The 27,136-nt window shown below is 45.6% G+C and overlaps 1 protein-coding gene and 1 non-coding gene across 4 annotated transcripts in view; both read left to right on the plus strand.

Annotated features, from left to right (window-relative positions):
- LOC126249560 (transcriptional coactivator YAP1) overlaps positions 1–27,136 on the plus strand; it is a 364,909-nt gene that overhangs the window by 106,613 nt on the left and 231,160 nt on the right. The window lies entirely within an intron of this gene.
- Trnas-cga (transfer RNA serine (anticodon CGA)) lies at positions 3,426–3,500 on the plus strand. The gene has a single exon. It is a non-coding gene; the product is annotated as a tRNA-Ser (tRNA).

The following is a 27,136-nucleotide window of genomic DNA, read 5'->3' on the forward strand; positions in this document are numbered from 1 at the left end:
GGTTCCCGGGTTCGATTCCCGGCGGGGTCAGGGATTTTCTCTGTCTCGTGATGGCTGGGTGTTGTGTGCTGTCCTTAGGTTAGTTCGGTTTAAGTAGTTCTAAGTTCTAGGGGACTTATGACCACAGCAGTTGAGTCCCATAGTGCTCAGAGCCATTTTTTTTTTTGAGGTATTGAATAGGATTGGGGAGAAGAGAAGTTTGTGGCACAACTCGACCAGAAGAAGGGATCGGTTGGTAGGACATGTTCTGAGGCATCAAGGGATCACCAATTTAGTATTGGAGGGCAGCGTGGAGGGTAAAAATCGTAGAGGGAGACCAAGAGATGAATACACTAAGCAGATACTGCCGAGATAAAGTGGAGTGTAGTCTTCTGGGATGAGATTAGTTGTGACCACTATAAAAGGTCTTTCCCGCTGTCTTTAGACGACTGTTGTGTTGGAAATCGCATACTGCTGCCTCCTGGCAAAATTCGCTGCTGCCACGTGCCCATAGGTGAGCCGTGCCGTCATCCGCTACATGGCAGCCCTCTCCGAGCAGCGTCGTAGAAAGTCGGGCGCAGATGGAGGTGGAGGTGCAGCACTCCGGAAGCGTGTCAGCCGGATGTGTGGGCTCCACGCCTCGGTGGCCACGCTGCGGCCGCTCTGGCAGCACTCGCGATAGCAGGTAGTCCCTCCTGGGAATTAGTTGCTGCTCCACCTTGGAAACTTCGTACAAATTTTCAGCGCGTTTTGAAAAGTACAAAACACGAACACTCTGCCGTTCATAGCGAGAAATTTCGTGCCGTTCCCTTCGCTTTCAACTTCTCGAATGTGTCATTAGCGCTTTCGCTTCTCATTGCGTAAGTTACAGTTTTTGTCTCCTTCTATCTCTCATTTTATTGTTCCCGTTCCGACATTTTTGTCACTGGAGAAGTGATACAGTGATACGAACGTCGCATCGTCCGTCCGCTTTCTGTTCGTACTTAACCCGTGACATTAGTATGTATTAGGAGTTGTATCAAGTACTTCCCAGTTAGACTACATTTTGCGAGGCTAGTGAGTCCGCAAGTGCTACACGCTAGCTTTTAGTGGGTCTGACAAGCAAGAAGAGAGAAATCGTCTGCCGTCAATGAATAAAATCGATTTCCTACCGTGCATTATCATACGATTACACCCACCAACCCGAGAGTGGATATTTTTCAAAACAGGCGTTCGGCTAAAAACTTGAAAATTTTATTGAATTGGTAAAGTGTCCATGAGGAACGTCAGACGAACGCTGCAGTCAGAGCACGGCGTCTTGTTCTACCTGGCCCAGCTATCGTCTCCGAAACAGCGGCTCACGCCATATCAGCAGAACTTGTAAGACTACTCTACCCTCCTCTGTAGTCTGGCATAACGTCTTCGTATTATATCTAAAATTCCACGAACAAAGCTGCGAAAACATAAAGGTTTCTTAAATGAAGCTTTATCATAAATGTTACCAACACAAAACTGTAACCACCTCATCGGGGGTTCGAGCCTTCCCGTGCGCGCGCGGGTTATTGTGCGCGCGCGGGTGTGTGTGTGTGTGTGTGTGTGTGTGTGTGTGTGTGTGTGTGTGTGTGTGTGTGTGTGTGTGTCTTGTCCTTAGTGTAAGTTAGTTTAAGTTAGATCAAGTAGTGCGTAAGCTTAGGGACCGATGACCTCAGCAGTTTGGTCCCCTAAGACCTTACCACAAATTTCCTACATCTACATTTACATGCGTACTCCGCAAGCCACCGCACAGTGTGTGACGGGTGGTACCTTGTACCACTACTAATCATTTCCCCTCCGATTGCACTCGCAAATAGAGCGAGGGAAAAACGACTGTCTAAATACCCCTGTAGGTGCCCCAATTTCTCATATCTTCGTGGTCCTTATGGGAAATGTATGTCGGTGGCAGTAGAATTACTCTGCCGTCTGCTTCAAATGTCGGTTCTCTAATTTTTGTCACTAGTATCCCGCTAAAAAAAAAAATCTTCCCTCCAGGGAAGCTTATCCGTAATATTCGCTAGTTGATCGAACCTACCGGTAACAAATCTAGGAGCCAGCCTCTGAATTCCTTCCATGCCTTCCTTTAGTCCATCCTGGTGGCGATCCCCAACACTCGAGGAGTACTCAACTAAGCACGCACCAGTGTTGCACGCGTAATCTCCTTTACAGATGGACAAACGTTTCCGTGAACCGAAGTCGACAATTCGCCTTCCTTACCACCGTCCTTACGTGCTCGCCTATTTTCAAATCGCTTTGCAACCCTACGACAAGATATTAAATCGGCGTGACTGTGCCAAGAGTACACTACTAATGCTGTATTCGAACATGACGGGATTGTTTTTCCTACTCATCTGTATTAAATTTTTCTACATTCATCACAGCAACTAGAAATTTGGTCTAAGTTATCTTGTTTCCTCCGACGATTAGTCGACGACGTCACATTTCTATAAGCCACAGTATCATCAGCAAACGGCCGCAGATTGCTAATAGAGGGAGAGGGAGAGAACAGCATTGGCCATACCACACTTCCCTAGGGCACTCCTAACGATACCCTTGTCTCTAAATGAATACTCGCCGTCGATGACAACGTACTGGGTTCTGTTACTTAAGAAATGTTCGAGACACTCATATATCTGGGATCCTATTACATACGTTCATACCTTCGTTAAGCACCTTTTCAGAAATCTAGGAATAGGGAACCTGCCTGTTGCCCTTAATCCACGATTTGTAGAATATAGTGTGAGAAAATAGCAAGCTGAGCTTCGCACAAGCCATGCCCTATAAACCATTTGTGGAGAGAAGCTTTTCCGTCTCAAGGGAACTTATCAGTTTCGATCTGAAAATATGTTCGCAAGTTCTGAATTCTGCAGAAAACTGATGTTATGATATTACACACTGGAGCGGGTCCATTCTTTTCTCCCTCTCTTATACAGGAGTTACGTGCGTTTTTTTCTTGTCGCTTTGGACTTTGGGCTAGGCGAGAGATTCGCGATAAATGCAAGCTAGATAAGGGGTCAGTGCCATAGAGTAGTCCCTTCGTAGCTAAATGTGATTCCATCCGGACTTGGTAACTTACTTGTTTTCAACTCAATGGGTTGCCCGCCTACGCTAGAGATGCCTATCGAGTCCACCACATAGGCACAGGAGTGTATGCGACTGTATGTATGCATGATCTTCCTGAGTCACTGATATCTTAAACGCGAGATTTGAAACTCCTGCTTTCCTTTTGCTGTCTTCTATTGCCGCAGCAGAGTGTTTAATGAGTGACTGTATAGAAGCCTTCAACAAATAGACGATTTCGCAGCCACCTTCTCTGTTCGCGTCTGAACATTGCAACAGCTTGAAACTTCCTGTGTGCCGGGCCGAGACTCGAACTCTCGGGACCTGTGCCTTTCGCGGGCAAGTGCTCTGCTGTGAGGACGGGGCGAGAGTCGTGCTTGGGTAGCTCAGTTGGTAGAGCACTTGCCCGCGAAAGGCAAAGGTCCCGAGTTCGAGTCTCGGCCCGGCACACAGTATTAATCTGCCGGGAAGTTTCATATCAGCGCACACTCCTCTGCAGAGTGAAAATCTCATTTTGGATTGCTGCAGCTTGTTTCATTCAGCCAGTCGATTAAACTGGCGGCCGTGCTTTACTGGTTGCCGCTCAGGCGGCGCTCCGCGACAGGTCGGCCGCAGGAACGGTGCAGGCGCCGCGACGCCTCGGCGCCAGCAGGATGTGATTCAGGAGCCGGCCGCGGCGCTGACGAAAGCCGCCGGGCCGGCCGGCGCTTCTCGGAAGGCGGGAAATCTCTGCAGAGCCCACGCCCCACTTAAAGTGTCGCTGGCCGCCGCCGCCGCCGCTGCCGCCTGGCCTGTTCCGTGCCTTCAGTGGAGTCATCACCGACCAGTAAGCGCAGCCACCCACTCGCGAAAACTGGGTGGAGCTCACTGAGTGACATTTTGTTACACCAAGCGCCATCAACATACATGTTTGCGAGAACCACCATTCCCAGCCACCTATTAGCCGTTCCAAGCACGCAGTGAAGAAGAGGACGGACTACATCGGAACTGGGGCATATATCAAGTCGCGTTTCGCTTAACACAAATGTCTTTCAACACGATTTTCTAATTGCGCAATAGCAGACCAAGTCCTATCGTCCAACAATCCTCATTATCTTCGTTGGAATCACCAAATCACACCTGGAACGGATTTCCCAAAAACTATTCTCTTTCGATCACAATGGAGCTGATCTCGTCTTGATTTCAACGGAACGTTGAACGATCCGTCCGAAATACAGTTACATATTAGATCAGCTGCAAGCTCATTATATTTAACGCATTAGACTGTTAATGTACAGGCGTTCCCAAAATTATCGTTGGCCTCTGTCACAGGCAGGCAGACAGATAGACCGTTCGGCTTCGAGAAAGCACAAACACTCCAGCAGCACAAGACAGCAGGAACGGCGTGCTCGTTTTCTGCTAGTGTCAGTCCTAGACATAACTTGTAACTAGATAATAAGCCTTACATCGGGTCCGGTGCGTCCCTGTTGTGAAGTCACTCACTGATCCTGGCTCCAATCAATCCAAGCGATGTAACAATAATTTCTGTGTTGCTAAATTTTCAATCGAGTGGCGTCTTTTACAGTAGAGTGGAGTACTGAAGTTTCAGGCGGAATGATTCTGTCAAGTGTCACTGAAAAGTAATCCGCTTATACGTATTATCATCAATGACTCATGTGTTCATGAAATTTAGTTTGGTTTCATTGCATAATTTTGTTGTAAGAATTTCACATTCAGTTTGTGCAGAAGATATCATAAAAGAACAGATGAATTTAATCCAATTGTGCTCAATGAAGTTTCCCAATATCCTCATCTTTCTACCTGCGAGCCGAGCGACGGTCGAGAAGAGGGGAAGTCTACTTGGAAAGTGGAGGGCGGTATCTCACAATACTGGTGAACATTGCAGAGTTGGGTTGTCGATTCATTTCACAATGCCACTCGACTGACGCATTGGCGCGCGCTCCAACCTTAGCAACACTGAAGCTCATTGTGTGGCCTGAATACTAGTAGACGTTGAACCACTATTTGTCGCAACTCGATGTAGTTTTAGCTGTTATTGTAACCGATATTTATTGGTGAGGTAAATGAAGATGGACCAATAGTCACCTCACGTTCAAGCTTCAGCTTTAGTCATGGAGCGTATTTAAGCAATTCTTGTGGCTCTAACAGCATGTACTATTGCAATATTTCTATTATAAATATTTATAATTTATGATAAATGATTTATTGCACCAATCGCATAACCTACTGATGCAGCTCGGGGGAATATAAACTAAATTACGAAATCTTCTAAGAAAGCCGTCTAAGGACTGTAAGTCGTGCTTCTGGATGGTAGCCTGAAAAGCGATATAGTAAACGAAAACTGATTCCACATGTTACTTTCTCTATTGGAAAGTTGTCAGCGTACTGGTTGAATTGTTGTTTATAATATTTACTTACAGTTCAGGAGGACACAGTTCTCGACAGTTGACATACGAGTTTTTCTAACGGTTGATGCTGCAAATATCGACTGGTTGGCGACTGAGAGCAATATTTTGACGAGGAGCCACAAGTAAGTTACAATTGTCGCCAACATTCTAACAGTCACAGAAATGTAACAGTGCGACGGGTTTACCCTGCCTACATTGTTCGTAAGACATACTCGTTTTTCCCCTGCTGGATAGAGCCCAGATATACAGTCGGTAATGATCTATAAGAACTAAACTCCGCCCGAACAGGCCTTGGAAGTCCCAACGGAACCGACCGGCCGCCGTGTCATCCTCAGCCCACAGGCATCACTGGATGTGGATATGGAGGCGCATGTGGTCAGCACACCGCTCTGCCGGCCGTATGTCAGTTTACTAGACCGGAGCCGCTACTTTTCAAGTAGCTCCTCAGTTTGCCTCACAGGGGCTGAGTGCACCCCGCTTGTCAACAGCGCTCCGCAGACCGGATGGTCACCCATCCAAGTGCTAGCACAGCCCGGCAGCGTTTAACTGCGGTGATCTGACGGGAACCGGTGTTACCACTGCAGCGGGACCGTTGGCAATAATCTGTAAGAGAGTACTGTCATATCGAATGTATTTGTAGGCTCGTCAAATGGATATATTTCGCCTGTTCAAGAAATTATTTCCGGATCTTTCCGCGATGGGAATGCCGATGACGCCAGTGCAACTGAAGCCCACTGATATCGGCCAGTTTCCGTCGTCTGTTGAAATATCTAAGGGGAGTTGCACAATTCATGTTAGAAACTATTAGAGGTTATAGTGGGGAGTTAATAGGTCAAGCTTTACATAGGGACCCATGTTCGGAAACATAATCCAACGACGCTACAGAGGGTCAAAGTTACACGCACCGGCCCCTATATATATATATATATACATGTTACATTCTTCTACATGTTGTAGAGGGAAGTTTATAGATCTAGTTTTACTTTGGAACCCATGTGTGGAAACGTCATCGCTACAGAGCGTCAAAGCTATGGGCGACGGCGCCTGTAAATGTATGCATAATAGGGTGATCCCGTGATTATGTTACATACTTTCTAGGATGATATATATATATATATATATATAGAGGGTGATGCAAACTTTTAGGATAATGTAGGAGGATAAATGTATCGATCTGAGGAAAGGTTTCCCATACAGGAATCCAACGAGTCGAGAGTTTCAGTGAAAACCGTTCTGATACTTCTGACAGTCGAATACATGTACTGGTACTGTTGTTGCTACTGTCATAGGGTAGGCAACTTCCAGAGGGGGCAGTATCAGTCAAAACAAATAAACTGTCAGGTAAACATAGCCCCTAAAATGGATACCTGAGGAGCTATGAGCGCTTGTCCATCTTCGCTACTGTGAAACCGATCTCCTCTATTGAACAAGTGCTCATAGCTTTGCATTTTAGAACTCATGTTTACTTGAAATTTTTTACTGCCACTGTGAAAGTTGCCTGTCCTACGACATTAGCCACAACAGTAACAGTACCAGTACATCTATTCCACTGTTGGAAGTATCAGAACGGTTTTCGCTTGTAACTTTCGACTCATCAGTTTCCGGTACAGTGACCCTTATTTTAAATTGACACATTTATTCTCCATCATCCTAGAAAGTATGTAACATAATCACGGGATCACCCTATTATGCATACATTTACAGGCGCCGTCGCCCATAGCTTTGACGCTCTGTAGCGATGACGTTTCCACACATGGGTTCCAAAGTAAAACTAGATCTATAAACTTCCCTCTACAACATGTAGAAGAATGTAACATGAATTGTTGGTTGGTTGGTTTGGGGAAGGAGACCAGACAGCGAGGTCATCGGTCTCATCGGATTAGGGAAGGACGGGGAAGGAAGTCGGCCGTGCCCTTTGAAAGGAACCATCCCGGCATTTGCCTGGAGCGATTTAGGGAAATCACGGAAAACCTAAATCAGGATGGCCGGACGCGGGATTGAACCGTCGTCCTCCCAAATGCGAGTCCAGTGTCTAACCACTGCGCCACCTCGCTCGGTAACATGAATTGTGAAACACTCTGAATATACCTAGTCAGCAGTTACGTGTTTGAACAACAATGTTTAACCGGGACAAATACACACAGTTGTCCCGATGAGGCAAACTTGCCGATAAGATACAACAGAAGTTACTTGAACCAAAAGATGAAACAATACTTGACAATTCCCCGGCTCTCAGCAAAAAACGAGTTTTATAGTTTTCAGTGCTTTTACCGTCAAACGCAAATATTTCTTACAACTATCGTTTTTGCACAAACAAAAACTTCTGAATCAGCTGTAAAGTTTGCATAGTGACGGCATTGCCCAGATGTGACAATTTCTCAAAAGAAAGCTGACCTGTTAGCTTTTGTTAATTGTGTTTTAGTAGCTCAGTTGGATTACCTCGTCCAGGCACCTGTTATAGGTAGCCAAAGGAGAAAGATAATTTAGTTTCGTTCGTTTCCGTAGTATGCAATGTCATTCCGGAAGGCTTTGCGTACGTGCTATTGTTTGAGGTCTATCGCGCAGAAGACGGAGTCTGCAGCGTATTGGAGAGGCGCACGGGAAGTGGGCGGTCCAGAATGGTGCGGACGTCATTGCAGATAGGGCCGGTCGGCAGGCAGGAGGGGAGCGTCCGGCGGCTGTAGGCTGTAGGCGGCTGGCCGCACGTGCGTCGCTCTTGTGATGCTCCAAATTTAAAACGCGGGCCTGCGCGCCGGGTATTTCTGTCGTCGTTAGTATACCGGCGTGTTTTGTTTATCTAGCGGCGGGCGCCATGCTGCCGGCTGCCGCCTGCCGCTGCCGGCCGAAATAGCGCCGCCGCCGCTCTCGCTCTCACGCACACTCCTTATATAAGGCGGCAGCTGATAACGCGGCAGGCGGCGAGGCTGCCGCGAGCCGCGCGGGGAGGCAACCGCGTCCCGTACGTACGTCAGAGCGCGTGCTCTTACTCGATGTACTGCACACGATATACGACGGCGTGCTGGATAGTACCTTCAGTGTTTTCTGTGATAACTCTTAAAGCTTTATAAATAAAGCAAACGCTATTAAAACTCTACATCTTTATTCTTCGTGTCTACATATCTGCAGCCCTCTGCCCCTAGAGCGCTCCGAATGGTAGCTTGCAACAAGGCGGTGTGTAACTGTGTCGGTGCGTGAGAAACAGCGTGCTGTAACAGTGTTTCTAACCGCACGAAACGTGCCACACCACACACGAGCGCTGCGACATCTGGAACAGTCCGACGCCTTGGATTGAGTGTCAACTGTCATTCTCTATACAGTCCCGACTTGGTCCCATCCGACTGTCATATGTTCTCAAAACTTAAAAAACACATCCGAGGACTTCACTTTGATAGTGATGAATCTCTACAAGCAGAGTAGAGGTTCAGGCTCTGTCAACAAAGTCAAACACTCCATAATGACGGTACCAAGAAAGTGCTCTCTCGTTTGGACAAATCCTTTCGTCGCCAGGGTTACTATGAAAACATTACAATAAATAATTTCGGCGTTAGACGAATATTACGATCTCTGTAAAAAAACAGTAGATATCTTATGGCTGATCTTGTTTTGTCACTTTTTTTTTTCTTTTTCAGTGTTGAATAGAGCTTGGGCAGATGGGAGTATGTGCGTTCATAATTAAATAATAACCATTCAAGTGAAGGAATCGGTGTACAAAATTATTATTGTCCTATGGTGCCTCTTACTAGAGAAGGCGAAAGAGTTTAGCAGTTATTCGAGGTTGTAAAAGGAATTGCAGCCTTTAACATTCAGATTTCACGGTCAAAACATGAAAGGAATGATAGTTCTATTCACGTTAGTTCATTAGAGAAGCCTTCTGTCTTCTGAAAACCGACCTAAAGCGACACAGGTATTTCTTTCGATATCGTAAAGTTAACGATATTCATAAAATATTGCACTAGCAAATAAACTATTCGTACCTCTCTCGCTAATGTAAATTCTTTCGTGTGCTACGACTAACGATTCTATTGAGAATCATCCTCAAGTTGCGGGCTTATCTGATTTTCAAAATTATTAAATTACAACAATTTTTCTGTCCCCGCCAGTACACGCAAGTCACACAGAAGGAGATTCTACATTATGTTGAGAAATAAATTTGTAGACATGAAGAATAAAGACGTAGAGTGTGAATAACGTTTGTTTTGTCCCAAAAGCTCTCATATTTTGACACAAACGGTTCGGGGGCATTACTTTTCAGTACGCTTTCCTACTTAACTCATTAACTCATTATTGGGCGAACATGCTAATTCCACAAGTAAGATATTAGTTCTGGCTGACTGTAAGTGGCTTTCTGGCTTTTCTTGTCCGAAATGCATCATCGACGTTTATCCGTCCAGTTTATTACATGGAATACTCTTCTACATGACAGTACCATAGATTATCGAGCGTAATGACTGTCGTCCTCGTTTGATTTTCATATGAGGCTACACTACAAACAAGTACTCTCGGAAGAGAGTTACTATCAGTTTGCAATGTAAATCCACTTTTGTTTCTAAGTCTTGTAGTATCTGTGATACGTGTGGTTATAACATCGTCTGCTGCCTGCGGTTGACCCTTCGGTAATGCACTCGCGCTTCTTATTAAATCGATGGACTTCATTGACAGTTACCATTTCATCTCTTAAAATTATTCTTCATACGATACATAAAAGCATCCAATAATACTGAAACGAGATTCAAAGAAAGGTGACAGAAAAAATAAAAGAAACAAAGAATGAGAACTGTTGCTACTATATTAATTATTTTTTTTTTATAAACTAATCGACGAATATCGGTGGCGAGCGTTCTAGACGTGCAGTTTCCGTCCTGATCAAGCCTGAGGAACATAGTGGTTCTAGAAACTGGTACGCTTAATGCATATTAGATGTAAGCTGAATGTCCCAAACAGCTCTTAACAAGTTGACACACTGAACCGATACTGCATGGATTCCGCGCTGATGGTTAGAATCTGAAAGTTTCCAGAGGACATCTGCACATCGTGGAAATTCCTCCTCCTTCCCCAGCGATTGCTGTCACTGATGGCATCGCTGCTGCTGACTCGGACGTGTAAATTCTTGAGCACGCCAGACGATCGATAGTATATTAAATCAGGCAGTCCCCCTGGTAGCTAAGATCAAGACCTGCCCAATAAATGTAAGTAAAATTCGCTGCTGATGGAGAAGTGATGAGATACAGACTCTGGCCATACACTTCAACCGTCAGCCAGCAACAAAACGGTGTTGTTCTTAGAACAGCGTCTTAAGGACAACGAGCCCAGTACAAAAACTAGCGTACTGAGTTGAAGCATTAAAAAAAATAAAAATGACTAGTCACGAAGCAGTAATCTTAACAGAGCCAAAGGCGTATTCTGGTTGTGCATAAAATCAATATTTCATATACACCTGCACAGTTACACAGTGTAGCAATACAATATTGCCGCTAACTTCCTTTTCATATTGCTTTCGCAGATGGTACACGCGAAACAAGACGGTGGGTTCCATTCCGTTTGAGCCCGACTTTCTCTAATTTTAGCGTTGTGGTCGTTATGAATCATGTATGTTGGAGGTAGTGACATGTTTTGTAACTCATTTTTTCTGTAGACTGTTGATTGCATGCGCCTCATCCTCGCTGACTGAACAAACACGATACAAATCATGCTGTTATTTGAATCCTTTCTATCAATGAGGATAGACCAACTTGGCTGCAATCCTAGAACGATAGGCAATACCCAAGATGTGGTCGAAAAAGTGGTTTGTAAGATCTCTTTTGCAGTGACCTCTTTTGTCTGTGAATTATACTCCCTTGGAATTAATTTATAGGCTTGAGCATTCTTACAATGAATGTGTGGGGCATTTGCCTTCCCCTACTAGATTCGTGTGGCAGCGCCTTCTTAACTCACTCCGGACACGACTTAGTCGATACTGTAACGTCTGATTGATTGGAGTGAACGATCGCTGACCTCGTGTCGTTATATTATAAACCTAATGGCTATTAAAGAAAAGAAAGCTTAAAGATGTTACTGACTGACTTATCAGCCCTCTATGAGGCTATTACAGCTTCGATGGCAGATTTGAAATATCACAAACAAATAACTAACCGTTGTTTTTCAGTAGCCACTGTTATTTGGGTGTAAGAAGCCTTCAGTGTTACATAAATTTATATTATCTGCTTATCCGGGTCGAAAATAAGTCAAGGTTGTTAGTGACAATGAATCAAATTCTGCAGTCATTGGCTGGTATATCCATCCGGGTAGCGGAGCGCATTAAAAGCGCTCGCATCCAGAACACGGGGAGTCGCCCGGCCCCGGGACGACTCCGCCTCGCCCGCTTTGCAGGCCAACCTATATGTGGTTTTTATGAAGTTTTCCACATCGACTTAGTAAATCCCGGGCTGTTTGCGCAGTGCGCGAACACGCAACTGGAGGGATTCACCGAAGCCTCTGATGGTGGTGGTGGTGGTGGTGGTGGTGGTGGTGGTGGTGGTAACGTCAGAATGCCCATGACATTAATATAACATTAGCCTATAGAGTTCTGTGCGAGACTGGAGCAGTCCCATAACAGTCCCGTTCCGTCACTGGCTAGATACAGTGCGCCATAGTGGATGGATGGTTGAGTGACTGGTATCGTGTTCCACCCATTCATATTTTCCATGGTTCCACTGTTTCGTTCCACAAACATGAAGGAACTGCGCTTCTACATCGTAATGCTGTGACACACACTAATAAGCCGAAACATTATAGCGCTCCAGTTCTCCTTCGGAGCGCAATATAGCAGCGATTCTACGATACGTAGATTCGCAAAATCTTTCCCGGAGGTATGTGGCACCAGATGACCACGCACACGTCATGGAGTTCCCACGAAGTACGGGCCGGTAGTTGGTGGGCGCAGAGCTGGCGCGCGATAGCGTCCTAGATGTGTTCCATCGGGTTCAGATTGGGCGAATATGATGGTAATCGACGTGAGATCACTATCATGCTCCTCGGGCCAGTGTGGTGCAGTCCTGGCTTTGAGGAACGGCTGTTACCATGCTGGAAGATGCCTTCACTGTCATTACTGCAACAAGTCTCTGGAAGCCTAAGTGAACGTCTCCCTTATTGCCCTTCCCTCCCCTCTGCCACCCAGTGGCCTGTATCCGTAGCGCGGTGCTTGTTACGTGCAGCAGTTCGACTCGACGGCGGAGTATCCAGACACGGTCATCGACCCGGTGTAACACGAAACTCGACTAATTCGACCGGGCAACACGTTTCTATTTATCCGCCGTCCAGTGAAGGGTCATCCCGTGCTGACAGCAATCGTAATTGGCGATATTATTGGGTCAGCACGGGAACGACTGCTGCGAAACTTCGTGTTCACCAGTGTGCAGTGAACGGTGTGCTCCGAAATACATGGCCCTGCACCGGCATGGCACTCTGATGTCATACCTGGTACGTTTTCTGGATTGAGCGGTCAAGCCCCCGACCTACACGTTCCGTGATGAGGCGTGTCCGTCCAACACCTTGTCACATACTCCCAGCTATCACCACTTTCCGCACATGCTCGTGACAGTAGCAAGCGAATAGCCGCTGAGCTTCGCCTTTCCGATGTAGTCGTTCCCAGGCGAAGAGCAACAAGAATCTGCTCTTTGAATAACTCGTTTATGTAGTGGATTTCTGTTTCGTCGCTAGAACTGTTCTCCAGTCTTCTCTGCTCCGTCATTTTCCACATATACAATCTCACACTGGGCATTTGCCATAATGTCTTAGGTCATTACTGTATGTTGGAGTCCTATACACAAATTTGTAAGCTATGGTAAATGTAAATTGGTCTTTCAGTCTCGTAGATGCAGAGAGGATTCCTTTCCGTTAAAGAATAAACTCAAAAGTAATAGCCTAGGATCCGTCGCAAAAAAGTAGCTGTAGGAAGGTTGATTAACGGTGTCGTTATTCCGGCTTGGTTCCTTTGTATTCTTCATAAGTCCACTGTCTCCCGTGCGACCCATTCGCATAGACTGGCAGTCTCGGGACGAAGGAGCGCAAGGCTGCTGCCCAGCTCTTAAGACCGTTCCATGGTGTAGCGTACAAAGTAATTGTGAGTGAAACATCATCCCCTGTATTTCGACGAGAACTACTGGCGATATGAGTCAATGCATTCGACTGCTAGGTACGTTACTCAAGGAAATGGTGATGAAGAGAGAAAGCAGATCGGACGATAAGGGGATGAATTTTCGCAGCCAGGGAGTGGCCAATAATGTGTCCGCTTGGAGAACACGTGGCTGAGTGGTATTAGTTCCATCGCAGCAGTTGGTTGCGCAGTTTCTTATGAGTTGTGACCTTCCGTGGCTCATCTGCGTAACCTAGGTGTCAGGCACTGTGAGGCTCTATTTGGGAGCTCAGAACTGTACGCGATGGGCCGCGGAGGTTGGCGACCTGCCCTGGACCGCCGCTGTTCTTTCCGAGAAGGCCGCCCGCACACTGCCGTCCTGACTCACGGCCCAGCTCTGCTCTTCTTTCCGAGTAGTTTCCGGCCACCTGTCTCGACACACTGTTACAAATATTCTTATTACTCAATGGAAAGGTCTCTCTCTTCTCTCTCTCTCTCTCTCTCTCTCTCTCTCTCTCTCTCTCTCTCTCCTCCCCCCCCTCCTCTCCCCATCTCTCTCTCCCCCCCTCATCTCCCCATCTCTCTCTTTCTCCTTCTCCCTCTCTCCATCCTCCTTGTTCCTTGCCCCTCCCGCCCACATACATTTCCTCACTTCCCTTCATGGTGCAACAGATAACTATAGTAATGCTACGAACGTTCAGTATTAGGTTTACTGAGACACGCAAATAACATTCAGTGTCACAAAGTGTGTGTTTACGATTTCACCTCTCCCTGCCAGTGACTGTCAGAAATACTGAGCTGGAGTAACACCAACATGAAAGAGAAAGGAAAGTATGGATTACTGAAAAACCGCCTTGAGCAAGAAACTAATCACGGAATGGCAGTTTGAGGTCTGGCTCCTGTCTCGTCACCTCCTTTTGCAACAGACTGTAGTTTCCTTGACGCCTATCAGAATCATTCGGCTTTTCTTCCCTTACTCTTCTGCGTCTTCTTCTACAATACCTCCGAGTCGCATGGGAAGCATTGCTAGCAAAATAAAAATTTGTTGGTACCGTACGCTGCACTTCAAATGCAAAAAAAATTGTGGTTTACTACGGAAACTATAAATAGTTCTGTTCCTTGATCAATCGTCTAGTCATTGGATGAAAATGGCGTCGAACCGATGGTCACTTTCAGCCAGGCAAGACTAGTCACGGTGTCAGATATTATTCCTGAGTTTCTCATGCCAATGCAGCTCAAACATTGTTACACCTTAAACATTCACGCATTGCTCTTTAACTTGTGCTGTTTCTTAATATGTCGGCAGGTGTATGTCTTCTGCAGTTTATTTCTGTGAGAGAGAGAGAGAGAGAGAGAGAGAGAGAGAGAGAGAGAGAGAGAGAGACATATCTTTGAGTAAGTAATTTGTTTGATATATCACCCCGTTCTCATGATCTAAATTTGACATAGTTTTAGATCTTTGGATATTAATATTAAAAGCCGTATCCTAATATTTTTGTCTTTGTCGATTAGTATTAGTGGCAGACTTTGTTGCAGATTCGTACACGTGACGAGGAAGGAGTAATGCTTTCCCTATTTCTTGGAATGAGTGTCAAGCCGCTGCTAACGTTTTGGTACTGGCCTTTGAGAGCCGCTTTCATATGACCCATTTAAGACTCCAGTCTTTAATAAGAAAGCGAATTCCCTAGATATTTCAGCAACATATAAATCTGGTGTAATTGTGCACAATATGTGTGTGTCTTTGTGAAAAAGATACGTGAGACGCAACTTGGACGTTTGCCCAACATTCACGTGGACGCGCTCACTTGCCAGGTGATTTGTAGACAGCTTCTGAATGATCCTCCTGTCCGCTGAAACGGCGGTTCGTATTTATAACGTCTGTTCCAGTGGAAGTTATCAAACACATTTTTCCGATCGCGCCTGCTCATTAACCTCAACCTAATTTGAACTATTTAGAGCCATCCCGCCTCCTCATTTTTTTGTACTTTCTTTCACTTCTAACAGGCTGAAACCTTATCACAGAGGCCGTTATTGTATAAACGAGGGAAGATAGGACTCAATAGGTGAAGCAAGACGTTCCTTTTTTATTTTGAAAGAGCAGAAGTTACACAGACAAGGAACACAGTAGTATAGCTACTTTAGTAGAATGTATAAATACCCTGTTTCTAGAGAGGTAGAGAAACGTGCTCCTTTTACATACATCTGGCATAATTACTATGAATATGACAGTAGGGAAATTCATAATTGGACGGGGAGACACAGATAGTCTCCACTCCTCGCGCCATATTCATGAGCGGAATGGGAAGAGGCACTAATGAAACGTTTACACTTTGTACCGTCCGCCAGATTGCGTTTGGGTGATTGTAAAATACGGATGCACCTTTTGTCTAGGCGTAACATAATGATCTAGCCTTGCGGTCTGAGGCCCCTTGTCACGGTTCGCACCGCTACCTCCGTCGGGGGTTAGAGTCCTCCCCCGGACATTGGTGTGTGTGTGTGTGTGTGTGTGTGTGTGTGTGTGTTGTCCCCTTAGCGTAAGTTAGTTTTAGTTAGATTAAGTAGTGTGTAAGCTTAGGGAAAGTGACAGAGAGGTTATAAATTTAGTGCTCTATTCGTTTTATCGGTATGTATTAACAGGGACGGTAAAACATGAAGAATGATCAGTATTCCACGAGAGACTGGTGTGGCGCCGTGCCTGCACATACCTGGTACCACCACACTATCACTGGCTGAAGTATTTATTATTCTTCCTGTTTTACTGATCTTGTTAATGCACACCCATAAAATAAATATAGCACTCTACTAATTTCGGAGCACTATCGCAAGGGCACGTAAAATTCTGCTTACAAAAATCTGTTTGAAATGTGAAACAAACCTATGTCTTCCGTTGACACTGGATGCCGTACGAAACACGTGATGAGCAGTATTTGTTTAGGCTGACTGCTTCTACGCATTACAAAAACATTATTGTAAATAGCTGCTAAAACACAAAAGAAAATGTGTCTGACGACTATTAGAAGAGAGACCCGTTACATGTACTGCCCGACAGACGTGGAGCATACAAAAGAGGAGGACAAAACGAAATGAAACTTCACTGACTGAGAACATATGCGATGTTATTACAGTGCTTAAAAGATCGAGTCGACTTTATAAAGAACTTGGCAGTATGATTCCACTAATCAGTGTAGTGCTACACTCCCTCTGGTCTGGATGCATGCGCTGATTCTGTTGGGAAGGGCGTGATAAAACCGTGCTATCCTGTCCTGAGGCAAACTGGAACACAGCTGTTGTGACTGGTGGTTGATATCCTGGGTACTGGCATTGGGACAGAGTTGATGTCGGAGCTGGTCCCACACATGTTCTGTTGTCCTTCTGAAGAAAAAAAAAATGGCACCAAGATATTGTCGCATGAGAGGTAACACATGAAGATGCAGAATGCTTGTGACATATCGTTCTATGTTTAGTTCCCTCAGTCACAACTAGTTGTGATCTGCAGTTGTATGGTTCTCCATACAACGACGACGGGAGCAACATCCCTGTGCCTCTCCAAACCGTGGCAAGTGTGGGACCACTTCTCAGATCGTCGCTATATTCTTCTCTGATTATCATGGGGGGGGGGGGGAGGGAGGGGGGAGAAGGCACGAATAAGAGTCGTCGTTGAATGGCGTGTGACGCCATCAGCAGTCCACCTGTGACGCAACTGGCAGCCTGCGCATTGGATGATACTTCCTTAGTTCGGCTGCTGCTAGTTTCCGACCAACGATGCTGGCTGACACAGAATGTTGCAGGGAGCCCGTTATTTCTTCTCGGATGGTGGGCACAGATGTGAAGGAGTTATGATGGGCTTCATGCGCAATAACGTGATCTGCACTGACGGTGGTCAAACACAGTCGACCAGAATCTTCATGACAAGTATGCCTGCCCTCACATTTCAGTGCAGTCCAGCATCGGCCACTGTCACATCTGAATGCCATACAGATCTGTGCTTTGCACAAATCGACCAGCAGGCCAACTGGAGACCGACAGTGAGGCCCCTCTCATACTTCTGTATGTGCTGATAACACTGTCTCACACGAGTACCCAACAGTTAAGTGCTGGTAACACTTTCTGGCCAAGTAAGCGGCATCCCCTCCACAGTGAACACTCAACATCTAACGCTGTTCACATCCCTTACATGTCCTAGCAGTCCTGGTAACGTCTCTGAACACGAATAACATTAATGCTCTCCTGTTACAGAGAATTGAAAGTCTACATCCAGACACGTCTCCTTGGTGCTTCACTTTTTTTGTCAGGCGCTGTATACTACCGTAATGCATAATCCGCTCCTGGTGTCCGACATTCGTAGGTCTATTTCTCTGCTCCAGATGTGTGAAGCACGACTTGTTATTTCCCAATTTCTTCCTTCGTTGTCCTTTATTACCGTGTAGTGTCGGTGCTCACTCTTTAAGCAACTTACGCTATCTTACCGTACAGAATGTTGGCTTTTCTGTGTGAATTGAGTATTTTTGACAAATAAGAACTGAGTCAAGTGCACAGTTTTTTAGATACTTGAAATGCAAATTGACGTCGTCCGTCGTTCCAGATCATGAGAAGGCAATCGTCCGACGAATACTCTCTGTACAGATGTGCACCGTTTTCCGTGTCTCAGATCGAGCACTCGAAGTAATTTACGCTTACGCAGTGTTTAAAAAGAATGATGTAGGCTTCAGTCTTCAAGTATGGCTGGGAAGCGTAGTGCCTTGATGGCGCCATTGTCCTGTCATTTGCAAACTACTCCCTTAGAGTAGTTTACACGGATACTACGGTTTTCAGAATCGGGAAGCAGTTATTTGATTTTATTTATTCGTCGCGCCGCGCCGCCCGCTCGCCTTTGTGTGGCGGTATTTATGCAGACGACGACGGCGCCGCTCCCATTTATAACGGCCGCCGCTGCCAGGGACGCCGACCTGTTGTGTGGCTGGCGCGTCCGCCAGGGGGGCAGGGTGCTCCTCTCGTGTGTTTCATGTCCTCTGGAAGGCGACCACGGCAGATAGAGGCGGCGCGCGAGCCAACTTCGACTATAATGTCTCAAGGGATTATTAGGTATAAGAGAAACGTGCGTGATATCTACATATAGTGAATTGTGAGCCTGTGCTTGCTATCATGGGTACTCAGTGTGGAATCAGTGGTAAGGCAAGGGGCGGTTAGAAACACCTCTACCATTTTACTTTCGGCTGCTGACATTGCCCATTCGGGACAAGTGCAGAGATCGGCCACGTTAATCGTTGGGAGGTCCGGGGTTAAGGGGGAACGAAGCTCCTCGGGGAGATAGCAGGCAGAGACTGCATGGGTTTTCCAAAAGGGGGGGGGGGTCTCGTCCGAGAAGTGGAGGACTGCTGGCGGCTATCGAGCCCACTGGTTGCAACGAACTGCAAGTCGTGGCTCATACCCGCACGAACGGCGCTTTCCGCATAGGTTCTGAGGCCATCCTCAGTTCTACAGCTAGATGGCTGATTTGGTGAAGACACTATCATCCCACTCGGGACGCAGACTAAGTTCACTATTTGTAACATCGTGTATCGCGGTCCTTTGATTTGGAGCACAATGGAAGGTCTAAACCAGTGGCTCAGATGATTTTGCGACTGTATCGGATGCGAATTTCTATCAACCACTATTGGACGGAGAGTTGCAGAGATTACCCTTAATAGGTCAGGCGTGCAATACACGCAGGAAACAGCTACTAGGTACGTGTGACGTGCACTTTTTTTTGAGGGGGGGGTGGTTAGAGGGAGTCCACTTGAGATCAAAGATAATTTCCCTGCCGAAATCTAAGACAACTAAGCCACATTTTCCGGTAATGCTCGTCCCCACAGATCGGAAATAGCAAAGGTTAACATGATATTAGTAAACTACGGGAACATCCATGGTAAGTTACAGAATTTGTGTCGCTTATTGAAGGTTATAATGCCCAGACAATATTAGGAACAGAAAGTTGGTTGAAACTGGAAGTGAATAGCAACGAAATCCAAAGTACGGGCCGGCCGCGGTGGCCGTGCGGTTCTGGCGCTGCAGTCCGGAACCGCGGGACTGCTACGGTCGCAGGTTCGAATCCTGCCTCGGGCATGGGTGTGTGTGATGTCGTTAGGTTAGTTAGGTTTAAGTAGTTGTAAGTTCTAGGGGACTTATGACCTAAGATGTTGAGTCCCATAGTGCTCAGAGCCATTTGAACCATTTTGAACCAAAGTTCGGATTGGAGTACTTATCGTACGAATAGGTTAGTCGCTAATGGATAATTCGATAATATTTAGCAAGGTTATCAAGGATTCCGAATGTGATTTAATGTGAGTTAAGCTAGGCATCAAACGCGGATCAAAAATGGTAATCGGACGCTTTCAAAGATCACATGAGTGAGGAGCCGTAGTGGTAGAGCGCTTGAGAGAAATCGTGCAGAATTTCGTGAATAAGTTTCCTGATCACGCTACTGTAATACAGAGCGACTTCAACTTGCCAGGTATAGATTGGGGAGTCATCCTATTAAAACTGGTGGAAGATAAACTGGTCTGGAAACGGTGTTAAAGATAATGTAGTGACAATTGAAAATCTGTGGCAGATTGGAATCCCAAAGAGGATTTCCTGCTTATCGTGAGCAGTGGTCTTAACAATTATGGTATCCGAGAAATAATGTAGGTTTCACATTCATTATCACTGTATCTTCAGTGTTTTCAACCACATCTGTCCATTCAGTTATGTTACTAGATTTAATGCTTTTCACCTTCTCATTGTCCTATTGTCAGATACACGCTGTGTCAGAGACTAATATTTTTTCTCAGCCAGGGTCGTGACCACAGAGTTCACATGGCATGTGCAGTGGTGGAATGGGCAAAATTTTGCCAATATTACAAAAATAAACAGGTTGTGTTTCATTGTGTTGTCATGACAGTCGCAACTTAATATTGCTGCGAGATTAGCTGTACCTGATACATTAACATCAAGTATGCTGTTCATATATTTATGATTTCTGCTATTTTTTTGTAATGCATTAATATCTCAGATCTTTCACTCTCCCTGTAGTTCACACATCACTGTTCTGAATAACAAATATGGAAAACAGAAAAGTGTATTGCGAACGTCACACCCACTTTTTGTACACTTTTATACCAAATGTTCTCATGTACTCACTTTATTTACGACCATCCATAGTCTTTTGACTCCCAGGGGTAGTAATCGCAACTCCATTGTAAATTGAACTGTTAAAGTATGTTCTAATTTTTTAATAATAATAATTTAAGAAGGTGAGGAATAAAAAGTGAAAAAAGTGATGGTAACAGTGGGAATCGATCACAAGCTGACGCATTGCGAACTGGTGCGCTTGACCACTGGGCCACGGCGCAATTACGTCAACTGCTCCTCAAAAATCTCTCAATCTTCGCTTGCACAATATTTTACACGCACTTTCAAAGAAAAATATTAACTTGGTACTGGTAGCAACATAACACTCATAGTGCCGGAAGGGATGACATCAGAGCATGCAGAATCAAAAACAGACAGCTGTGTCTCTTGTCCGAGCTGACTGTAGCGCAGCACTCGACACTGGTTTCTGGTTATCCCGGAGAGAGCGCAACAAGACAGGTTTTCATCCGTTTTAATTGCACACCATCACGCATTCGAAGAGAAATAGCGTAACTCACGTGTGACATTTACAGTGTGCTGTGGCACATTAGCACGTGATCACTGGCCGCCACTGCCTGTGTCACAATCGGTCTGGAACTATAGATTCCTTCCGTGTCTTCTGTCCACTGTGTGTGCCTTTAGAGCACTTGTCGCAAAGCGTCACGATGCACGTGGCTGAGATATCATCCATCGGCAATCCGGGTATTATATCTAAATTCTCTGAGAATTTTTTAGATATCACGTCCGCTTCCGTGGAAGAATGGCTCCAGGTTTAGTGCTGAAAGCTGTGTCTGATGAACAGATACACAAAGAACGTGTCGATATTCTAAGTTACTAACATACTCGAATCAGTTTCCTTCTTATGCGATATGTACATCCAAAGGTGAAACTGAAATCCGTTACGTTATCCCACCTCCCCTCAGTCCGCCCTCTGTTAGTACCTATTGGTGTACCAAGTTTACAACGGCCGGCCGTCTGTAGTTGTAATGCTCCTGTGACAGAAATCGAACGGAGGTCGAGCTGCATGGGTATGGAAAATGACTTGTTTTTAGCCGAACACTCCTGTTCGTTTCGACAGCCTCTTGTTGACGCATTAGCTCCGCACCAAGAGGTGAGCTTTATACTTCCTTAAGCTGCAGTCAGCACTATGTCGTTCTGACAGCGGTGATGGAACTTTCGTTTGTAATCTTTGTTTTTCTTTTACTGGCAAGACTGCGAAAGTCACAGTTGCCTCAGCGAATTGCATGTAGTATCAGCTTAATGCAACCCGATTATAACAGTTCATGACGCTCCAATCCCTGCTGACTGCGATTAGAAGAAATGACACCATTACAAGAAATTTGGAAATTTGTGGTAAGTTCTTTGGGACCAAACTGCAGAGGTCATCAGTCCCTAGGCTTACACACTACTTCATCTTACTTAAACTAACTTAAGATAAAAACACACACACATCCAAGGTAAGACTCGAACCTCCGGCGGGGGGAGCCGCGCGAACCGTGGCAAGGCGCCTAAGACTGCACAGCTACCCCGCGCGGCAGCATTGCAAGATCAAGATAGTATTTGTAACACAGCAAACAGCAATTAAACAAGGGGGGGGGGGGGAGCAAACCTGCCTAAAGTAGTAATACGTTTCGACAACAGCTTGTGAAGTTGTCAGCTGTCCATTTTGTTATAACTAGATTTGCATCACAACTTCATCTTCCGAAATTTTTGTTTTCAATATGTCGTTCATAGCGATATTACTTAATTTCAGAAAGATGCGAATCTGCCGTCACGACTGTTACCGAAGAAACTGTCACCTCATTTACCATAACTGGCACAGAAAACATGGAAACATGAAAGAGGTTAGCTACAAAGCACGTTCTCCATTTCGTAAGCTGATTCAAATTCTCCTGTGCAGTAGTTTTAAATCTTACGTGTGGGAGAATACAGCACACATTGAAAGTTGTGCTGTTCATCATCACTGCTTAGCAATAACAAGTGAGCGTATGAATGATGGGCGCAGAGCACATGAAGTCTGCCCTAACGGGCCGGTAAGGTGGCGCAGCGGAAGACAGCCGTGCAGTGGTGCTGCACGCCCGTGTTCTGCTCGCGCTCTCTGCGTCGCATCGCGCCTGATGAACACGGCCCGTTTGCTGTCCAGCTTTGTCTCCGGCGAGCCTCCGCTCCGCGTCCAATGAGCCTGTCGTCTACAGGTATCTTCATACTGAAAAAAAAACTCCACCAAACACTCATAACTACAAAGTTTGGCAGACTCGCTACTGTTGAGAGTTCGACAGACTTATAACTATTGTTAACAGTTGCAAAATGTGGTCAACAGTTCACAAATTCTTGTAAACAGACACATTCGGCGTTTATTATTATTATTGTTGTTGTTACAGTAAAGAAATTGGATTCTGTCTGTGAAAATGCATCACGAAAATCAATCGAAAAAATACGTTTGTGGTCCTGAAAGTTTTTGTTATGAAGATAAACCCATGAAGTTTATAATTCTGTGTTGGAGGAACTCTATATGAAGACAGGCAATGTTTCAAGAATTTTGTCTGGATGACATGTGGGCAATTTGAAGAACTCTGGAGGGCAGTAGCACCATACATGCACGGAAAGAAACAGATTTTACAGTTGCCAAATATCGACAGTTTACAGTACTTTGTTGTACCGGATATATTTCAACAGGTGACAGTTACGCAAACGTAATGTACTCTAATATCAGTGGGCAAGATTAGGAAAACTGTGCTAGGGTGTGCTATATTATCGTAAATATACGCAAGGATTTTGAAAAAGTACATACTCGGGAGTCGCCATTGTGTAAACGAAATAAAGAAAGAAAGCAGTCGACACGGCAATGCGCATGCGTCAATGACTCAACTCTGTCGCATTTCTGTTCACTACAACTACAAACGAGACACACAACTTCCGGCCGGCCGGGGTGACCGAGCGGTTCTAGGTGCTTCATCTGGAACCGCACGACCGCTACGGTCGAAGGTTCGAATCCTGCCTGGGGCATGGATGTTTGTGATGTCCTTAGGTTAGTTAGGTTTAAGTAGTTCTACGTTCTAGGGGACTGATGACCTCAGATGTTAAGTCCCATAGTGCTCGGAGCCATTTGAACAAAACTTCCCTCGAGTAGTTTTTCGAACACGATTTCATAAAGCTGTGACAACAGTTGAAAGCTAAGTCAAACTTAGAATTAAAAACAGGTGTCAGTCGAGGTTGTTGGAGTGGTTTTCGGTGTGTAGGTACCTTAACGAACCTTAGACACGCCCTTAAATTTAGGAAATAAGGAAATATACACACCCTCTCACCTTGATTTGAAGTTCTGACCAGCAACAGAAACACTTTTATTTTTTGCTCGTCGCCGCTGATGACCCGCTACAGATGACATCAGTGATCTCCGTTCCATTTACATACAGAAACACTTTTCACTAACAACTTCATTTAAGCAGTTTGATGGTAGTCGTTACCTAACAAATTTGACAGGACGAACAACGTGGAAACAAGTTAATGCCAACTGATTCCTCTTTAACAAGTTGTATATGGGCTGCCTTACATACGTATATAAATAAGCATATAAAAAGACAAAATAAGGATAGTAAATGAGTTGTGAACTGCTCTTCATCGATGATAGCAAAATATTTCTTACATAGCAGCTCCAATATTTAAATCTGTATTACTAATAAGTTAACGTTTCTTTTAGAAGATTAGTATTTGGTCATGGAAGAAAGTAATTGCGTTGTTTTCCTTCATGCAACATAACGGCTGACTGAGAAACCAACATCTTCCCCCCTCTGCGCACGCGCGCGCGCGCGTGCGCGCGCGCACACACACACACACACACACACACACACACACACACACACACACACACACACACACACACACACACACACACACACACGAATGGATTTCTGACGTTCGTTGGAATAAAACAGCACAAAACAGTCTACGGAGAGTTGAGACATTGTACATCCAGCGAGTTGTAAAGCAACGACGGAGGAATTTGGAAAGCGGATTATGGTAAAGGGGAAGAAATAAAGGCTTACGTGAATGAGATTTTCACTCTGCAGCGGAGTGTGCGCTGATATGAAACTTCCTGGCAGATTTAAAACTGTGTGCCCGACCGAGACTCGAACTCGGGACCTTTGCCTTTCGCGGGCAAGTGCTCTACCAACTGAGCTACCGAAGCACGACTCACGACCGGTACTCACAGGTTTACTTCTGCCAGTACCTCGTCTCCTACCTTCCAAACTTTACAGAAGCTCTCCTGCGAAATCTGCCAGGAAGTTTCATATCAGCGCACACTCCGCTGCGGAGTGAAAATCTCATTCTGGAAACATCCCCCAGGCTGTGGCTAAGCCATGTCTCCGCAATATCCTTTCTTTCAGGAGTGCTAGTTCTGCAAGGTTCGCAGGAGAGCTTCTGTTAAGTTTGGAAGGTAGGAGACGAGGTACTGGCAGAAGTAAACCTGTGAGTACCGGTCGTGAGTCGTGCTTCGGTAGCTCAGTTGGTAGAGCACTTGCCCGCGAAAGGCAAAGGTCCCGAGTTCGAGTCTCGGTCGGGCACACAGTTTTAAATCTGCCAGGAAGTTTAATAAAGGCTTACCTGTTTCCGGATAGCGCTATACTTCTGTCCGAGATGTCAAATGTCTTGGAGTATCAGTTGAATGGAATGGTAGTGTCTTGAAAGCAGCTTTCAGATCAACATCAACGTAAGTAAGACAAGCGTAATGGGGTGTAGTCGAATTACATCGGGTGTTGCTTAGCGAATAAGATGAGGAAATGAGGCGCTGAACGTAGAGCAGGGGACTTGGGCTGTGTGCAGCCCTTCAGCCGGAGCGCGCCGTGCCGACGTGACAACGCCGAGGCGGCGCCTGTTGACCCGCGCAATGAGCAGGTTACGACGCAGCTGCCGCTCTGGACGCCAAATCTGACCGACACCGGAACCAGCGGAGCCACTCCTCTGTACGTGCTAGCCAGTCTCTGCAAATGTTTGCTTGCCAAGATTTAAAAGACCAGTTCGCAGAAATTTCTAATTTGTCTCGGCTTCTGGATATGTATGCTACAAATTTTCGTTAACTCTGACTATAATGAATCACACTGATCAGCCAAAACATTATAATCACTGCCCAGCGCGACGATGGATGCCGCCTGCTGGCGTTGCAGACACGTGACGTGGTAACAGAAGTATTTAAGCGTGTAACGTCCCCTTAGAAAAATTAATGAATTACTGTGCTGATAAACCTCTTACATTATTTGATTTTCAAACAGCTGAGCAAAACTGAACGTATTCAGACATTCACTAAAGTGACACAATATTTTTAGCGCAACGCAATCTAACTTTCAGTAATCCCTATAAAAGAATGGCCCTGGCTAACAATAACCTATACCTTTCATTAATTCTTACCTCACAAAAATCTTCTTTACTCGAACTACTGCAATACAGCGAGCGCCAATACTGCCAGCTAAATAAAAGCTTCTAACTACGGAAGGCACTAACTACTGATACGGCATAGTTAGCAAATGAAAGATTTTGATAGAGAACAAACAATGTATTTACCTCAATAGTGTTCAAAAGTCATTATATATATAATCAGTTACAAATTTACTGTCTCTGTCCAGATCATCCGCTCTCAAAACTCCATCTCACTCCCCAGATCCACCACTGCTGGCGGCTCACCTCCAACAATGCAAACCAGCCACAGACTGCACACAGCACAGTTCGTGATTTTCATACAGAGCGCTACATGGCGTTACCAATATAAAAACCTAAACAGTCTACTTATAAGCGGAGCAGACACGGACAGGGGATCACCCTAGCAAAGATATGGACCGAAAATGGGCACACCCATTGATATAAGTGACTTTAACAAGGGGCGCATTATTATTAGGCAGAGTCCGTAAACGAGTATCTCGAAAACAGCGAAGCTGGTCGAATGTTCACGTGCTACTGTCGTGAGCATCTATGGAAAGAGGTAAGAGGTCAGTGAAACTACCACTAGGCACTAAATGGTTGGACGTACGCGACTGTTTATAACACCTTGGTTTCGGAGGCTGTCATCTCTGTAGATGGTGATCCGTGGCATCTCTGCCGAAAGAGCACAGTGCTAGTGCACGCACGAGTGTTTGGGAGCGCACCGTTCATCGTAAGTTGTTCAACATCGAGCTCCGCAGCAGACCGCCCCTACGCGTTCACATGTCAACCCAGCGACGTCGTCAGTTACGACAGCAGTCGGCACGAGACCATCGAGATTCGACAGTCGATCAATGAAAACGTGTCGGCTCTTCGGATGAATCACATTTTTGCTACACTACATCGTCGGTTGTCTCTACGAACGACGTCGCAGAGGTGAACGGCGGCTCGAAACGTGCAGAGCACCGCGGATGCAGGCTGGTTGGAGCAGTTTCTTGTTATGGGAAAC

Source organism: Schistocerca nitens, chromosome 1 (assembly GCF_023898315.1).
Source record: "Schistocerca nitens isolate TAMUIC-IGC-003100 chromosome 1, iqSchNite1.1, whole genome shotgun sequence".
In the NCBI taxonomy this organism is placed as follows: domain Eukaryota; kingdom Metazoa; phylum Arthropoda; class Insecta; order Orthoptera; family Acrididae; genus Schistocerca; species Schistocerca nitens.